Genomic DNA, 6,567 nt, shown 5'->3' with positions numbered 1-6,567 from the left:
TTATAATAAAATGAATAAAAAAGTGAAAAAAAAGTAAATTATTATAAAACCAACTTCATATTTGCTACGGTTGGCTGTGTACATTTTATGCTAATATCCAGATGCTTAGATACTTTCTCTAACAACGTCTTTTGGAATCAGAACAACGTGCAACTTAATGAATGAAAGTTCTAACGAAGTTATATCAAAGTTTAAACCAAATTCCAGATGCTTAGATACTTTCTCTAACAACGTCTTTTGGAATCAGAACAACGTGCAACTTAATGAATGAAAGTTCTAACGAAGTTATATCAAAGTTTAAACCAAATTCCAGATGCTTAGATACTTTCTCTAACAACGTCTTTTGGAATCAGAACAACGTGCAACTTAATGAATGAAAGTTCTAACGAAGTTATATCAAAGTTTAAACCAAATTAAAATAATTTGGTTTGTTTGTTTTTTATAAATCATTCGGATCATTGATGTGTAGCTTCTATGCATAATAATATGTTTAAAATGGGCAACACACAAACAACATATAAACTGCTTTTATTATATATAATAATGACTCAAGACAATTATTTATAACAAGTACCAAAGGTTGCCCCTTGGCAACTCAATACAAGTATCAAACTCTGACTTCTTAATAATAAACAAAAAACATCCCTATACCAATAAATTGGCGAATAAACAAAGATAAATGTCCCTGACAGACTTAACCAGATATTCTTATACTCGTCCTTTTAACTCAGAATAAAACTATGGACTAACCTCAAACCTTAATAGGGTACCTATCAATGCAATCATCCTACATTGGTCATGGCATTCCAGATTGCGGTTACACTTGAACTCATTGCCAAATGCAATCTGTATGCAATCTGTCAGACTTAGTTTCCATTCTTCATCTTGCTCTTTGCTTCCATGCAAACTAACTCATAGCAAACAGAGCTAGAGGAAGTGTTTCCAAACCTATGCAGAGTTATTCTAGATGCCTCCACATACTTCTCAAGCTCATCAATCACAGCCCTACCATAAGCATAAAATGCAGAAATGATCAAAAGCAAGCTTGAAATTTGGAATATAAGGTTCTTATTTGAACCAAATATCTTCTTGATCATCAAATCATAAAAGAAAAGAAGCTATTCCTTTATGGGTAGCACAAGGGAACCCAAGGTTGTAAGATTAGTCTTGAGGGTTCCACTAGCAATAATCATAATATCCTTTGACAGGGACACACCAATCTTTCCAACATCATCTTGCACGTGCACCTGTATGAATTGTCACAGTACAAAGAAACTCGTACTTGGCTTGAAGGCTATCACAGGCTTTGTTAGAAAGCAGAATTTGGTATCAGAATCGCTGCCCCACCAATGCGAAACAGACAATTTGTTATCAGCATGAATTTCTTGTTCTCAAAATAACAGTTTTTGGTGATGTTCTCAGTGCTAACCACCATAACATAATTATTCCTATGAATCTGAAATAAGTCTTTGCAAGATCAATAGCTATAACGCCAACCCATGCCCCCAAGTTGAAGCTGCTTTGGATACTTGTTAACAATCATATTTCACTTTAAAAATGAGCAAGGTTTGTAACATGCAAAGTTCACCAAGTAGATGGATCTTGACTTCTTCGTGATGTAAACAGTGATTCTAAACACAAGATAGCGCAACAAATGACAACACATTGACTAGGTTGTTCAACAAATTGTATTGCATCACGTTGGAGGCTTTGAAAGATGATGAGGGCTGAGAGGAATCAAGCACAGAGTGAAGAAGTAGGAAATCAAATAATGGTATCAAGTTTTTATATACGTCATGTTCAGATTATGTAGGAAGTTAGGGAATCTGCGAGGGTGGTTGATGAGGAGGTCTTGGTTGTCATTGGCCTTCGTGGTGTTGGAAAGCATGGTGTATGTATGCTTATGAATGATGAATATGAATCATGATTGATCTTTGCTGCATAGCTTTTTATATCCTTTAACTGGCTAGCTAAGGAACAGAATTGAACTGCATGTGTCGTGAGTTTGGAGCTGATTTTTGGAATTTTGATCATTGCATGCACACGATTGAGCAAGTTACTCGTATAAATGGCCCCCAAATTTGAGATGCAATTCACTAGTTAACCACACAAACCAAATATGAGAGGATTAACTTGAACTTTTTGATTTAAGGGATTTGAACAGTGTTCTTGCTAATCACACTAACTTGCAATATGTTAAGTATGGACTTCCAAAACACATCTGACCACCTTGAACCTCTGCTTTATACATTGGTTATTGAAAAATGTTAAAGATATAAAAGTTTGTATAATTTCTGTTACAACTTAGAAAATAAAAAAAATATGATAAAGTAGTGATATAATAAAAATAAAAATAAAAGAATTTGTTATAAAACTTTACTATAAAAATATAGTAATTTCTTTTATTTTGTTTTTTTATTCTTATATTTATAATTTTTAATAAAATTTGTTTTGATAAAAGATAATCAGTAAGTACTATATTAAAATAGTTAAATAATATTTTTAATAAAAATTAAAATGCCAATAATTTTTAATTTTTGTGTAAATTTTCAAATGAAAAAAGATAATAAATAAATAAAATAAAAATTAGTAAAAAGTCATAATTTTAACACACTTATTTTTCATAAACACACTTTATTACTAATTAATATTAAACTTTGAATTAGTTGACCAATTTCTATGTAAACTAGCTAATTTAACCCACTTCTAATAATTATATTTATTAACTTATTATTGTTGGTGAGATAATAAATCAACTTTAACTTGAAATAAATTTTATATATAACATTAATAAATATGTTCGTGTGTTGAACGAGTTTTTTAATTAAAATAAATAAATAAGTTAATTTTAAAATATAAAATAATTTTAAATAATTTTTTATTAATTCAATAATAATAAAATAAAGATAATATTTTAAAATTTTAAAAGTGAAAAATTAAAATAATAATAGAATTAATAATATGTAGCATCTTAAAAAATACTAAAAAAATAAATAAGTGAATTTTAAATTTAATTTTTATTATGATATATATTATTAGGTATTTTAAAATAATATTAATAAATAAATGTTAAACGATAATAACTATAATAAATTTTAAAAGATAAATAAATATTAGCATATCTAGAATATTAATATTATTATATAAATTTTTAAAAAATTCTTTAAATTAATTAAAAAAATTTAATAATGACATTAATAAATATTTAATTTTATCAAAAACTGCTTTTATTATACATAATAATTACTCAAGACAACGATTTATAAAAAGTATCAAAGGTGGTTGCATGACACACTAGCAACCCAATACATTATAAATGCCTTTGACTGACTCGCTGAACGAGACATTGTTATTCTCTTATTACTCATAACAGAACTATGGAGCAACATCAATAGGGTACTTATCAATGCAATCATTCTAAGGTGGTGAGGGCTCCACATTGTTCAGGGCCTTCCAACCTGCACTATTCCACTTGAATCCATTGTCAAATACAATCTGCCAAACTGGGTTTTCCTTCTTCATTCTGCTTTTTGCTTCCATGTAAGCTAACTCAAACCAAATAGAGCTAGACGAAGTGTTCCCAAACTTGTGCAGAATCATTCTAGATCCCTCAACATGCTCACTCTTAAGGTATAGATTCTTCTTAAGCTCATCAATCACAACCCTATCACTAGCATGAATGCAAAAATGATCAAAAGCAAGTTTGAAATTTGGAATGTAAGGCTTAATTGCACAAAATATCTTCCTGATCATCAAATCATAAAATAAGATAAGCTGCTCCTTTGGGTAACACGAGGAGACCCAAAGTTGTAAGGTTAGTCTTGAGGCTCCACAAGCAATAACCATGAGATCCTTTGACAAGGACATGCCAATTTTTCCATCATCTAACTCCTGATAAACACACCTGAATGCCCACCTTTATGAGTCCTCATAGTATGAAGAAGCTCATATTTAGCTTGAAGCTTATCACAAGTCTTGTTAGAAAGCAGAATGTTGTCCCACCAACGAGAAACAGACAATTTGGTATCAAACATGTATTTCTTGTCTCCAAAGTACCGGCTTTGGGTGATGTATTCAGTGCTAACCATCACAACATAATTGTTCCCATAAAGTGAAGCAAGTCCTTAGCAAGATCAATAGCTATAACACCCGCACCTTAATCCATACCCCCAAGTTGAAGCTCCTGACATTGCACTCAGTACTTGTTGATAATTACAGAAGCTAGGGAAGGGGTGGGATTGAACAAGCTACAATTCACAACAAGGATCCCAATGTCCTTTGGATTGACCTTGGGGTTGGAAAAAAGTTCATCTCAACCTCATCTCTTGAAGCAGCCATGGATGGTGTTGGTGGGATGTCGTGCATTGCTTGAGGACATAAGGTTCCTCTCTGCAAGGCCAGAGCGAGAATCTTCCTTTCAAAACATAATTGAAGAATCGTTGAAGTCCCCTGTGTGATCCATGAATTGGTCATATTTCAGCAGGGGGTTTGTAACATGCAAAGTAAGTCACTAAGTAGATGGATCTTAGAGGTAAACATTGATTCCAAACACAATGACATTGTAACAAATGACATACCAAGTTGTCCCAGCAAGTTGACCTAAAGCTGGTGAATCTGAAAGGAACTGATTGTATTATAGAATTTAAAGAACAAACTCAAGAAATAACCCTGGTAGTTCAAACAAATAGAATTAGATAGCAGAAAGGAAACTAGCTGCTAGAGAATGAGATTCCTCCTATTGCAGCAGCCACCCTAAATAACCTCCTTGATAATCCCTGCCTCTGCCCTCTGTCCAGCCTCCATATATTCCCTCTCCTCAGTTGCCTCTCTCTTCCCTCTTTCTTTCCACGTATGCTAATTTGTTAGGCTGTTAGAATCTGGCCTAACAGCCTCCTTGCTCAACTTTCCCTTTTTACCCCTCCTTTGATATGTTTTTAATGGGGGTCCATTTGGCTTAGACCCAACAATACCGCCTCCATTGAGGGGAACCTTGTCCTCAAGGTTGAAATGTGGAAATATAGCCTGCAGCAATTCAAATTCCTCTCAAGTACTATCTTCCTTAGGTAAATTCCGCCATTTAATCAAAAGCTCCCAACATCCATTCACTAATTTCTTGGTATCTAGCACTTCTTCAGGCTCAACCTGTAGCTCCAATTCCTCTGTTAAAAATGGTGGTAATGTTTGGCTAGCTTGGTTGGTAGGGGGCCCTCTTAAGCTGTGATACATGAAAGATGGGGTGCAAACGAGATGATTATGGCAGCAACAGTTTATAAGCAATAGCTCATATCTTTTCTTCTACTCGGAAAGGGCCATAAAATCTGGGACTTAATTTTTCATTGATCCTCTTGGCCAGCGTTTTCAGTTTGTATGGGCGGGCCTTCAAATATACCATATCCCCAATCTAGAATTCCACTTCCCGTCGCTTTTTATCTGTCTGCTCCTTCATTCTCATTTGTGCTTTAATCAAATGTTGCTTGAGCCCCCCTATGATATTATCCCGGAGCTGGAGCAACTGATCCACCTCAGCAACAACAATGTTGTCTCGACAGTAGGGAATAACCATGGAAGGATCACGGCCATATAGTGCTTTGAAGGGGGTCATCTAAATGGAAGCATTGAATGATGAATTAAACCAAAACTCCCCCCACGGTAGCCATTTCACCCATTGACGAAGGTGGTCATTCACAAAACACCTTAAATATGACTCAATAGTGCGGTTGGTCACTTGGGTTTGGCCATCCGTTTGAGGATGGTAAGCAGAACTGAATTTCAGCCTTGTGCCGGAGAGACGAAATAGCTCCTTCTAGAATGAACTAATAAAAATTCTGTCTCGATCCGAAACTATGGAACTGGAAAATCCATGTAATCGCACAATTTCTTTCACGAACACCGCTGCTACCTCCTTTACTGAGTAGGGATGGAGTAGGGGAATGAAGTGGGCATATTTGCTTAATCTGTCCACTACTACCATAATGTTGTCTGCTACCTTTGCTTTTGGTAATCCGCCAATGAAATCCATTGAGATGTCTTCCCACATATGCACCGAAATTGGTAGAGGCTGAAGGAGCCCGACTGGCTTCCAGGTTTCGTGTTTATTCTATTGACACACCTGATAATTAGCCACAAACCTCTCTATATCTTGTTTCATCCCAGTCCAATAGAAAATCATAGCCAATCGCTTGTAAGTTCTTGTCACTCCCGAATGGCCACCCCAAGGTGATGCATGAAATTCTATCAGCAATAGGGGAATCCTGGCAGATCCCTTAGGTAGGACCAATCTCTACTTATACCACAAGCAGCCTTGAGACACTGAGTAGTGTGGGTAAGAATCAGGGTGTGTTACCACCTGTTGCATGATCCCCCTTAAAAGCTCATCTCCCAGAACCTATCCAGCTAGTTCTACTAAGTCAGAATTGGTGACCATAGATATGGCACTATAATTCATCACTCAGGACAATACATCTGCTGCCTTGTTCTCCAATCCAGGCTTATACTGAATTTCAAAATCCAATTCCATTAATTTAGTTACCCACTTCAGTTGGTCCCCCTCCAATACCCGTTGCTCTA

At 35.1% G+C, this 6,567-nt stretch overlaps 2 pseudogenes; both read right to left on the bottom strand.

The window, feature by feature from the left end:
• Positions 1-782: 782 nt before the first annotated feature.
• Positions 783-1,666, bottom strand: LOC113871499 (annotated as a pseudogene).
• A 1,709-nt stretch (positions 1,667-3,375) lies between these two features.
• LOC113871498 lies at positions 3,376-4,803 on the bottom strand (annotated as a pseudogene).
• Between the last annotated feature and the right edge of the window lie 1,764 nt (positions 4,804-6,567).

The sequence above is a fragment of the Abrus precatorius genome, unplaced genomic scaffold (genome assembly GCF_003935025.1).
Source record: "Abrus precatorius isolate BTA unplaced genomic scaffold, Abrus_2018 Scaffold7, whole genome shotgun sequence".
In the NCBI taxonomy this organism is placed as follows: Eukaryota; Viridiplantae; Streptophyta; class Magnoliopsida; order Fabales; family Fabaceae; genus Abrus; species Abrus precatorius.
The sequence above is the reverse complement of the archived record's forward strand: the minus strand, read 5'-3'. Positions and strand labels throughout refer to the sequence as shown.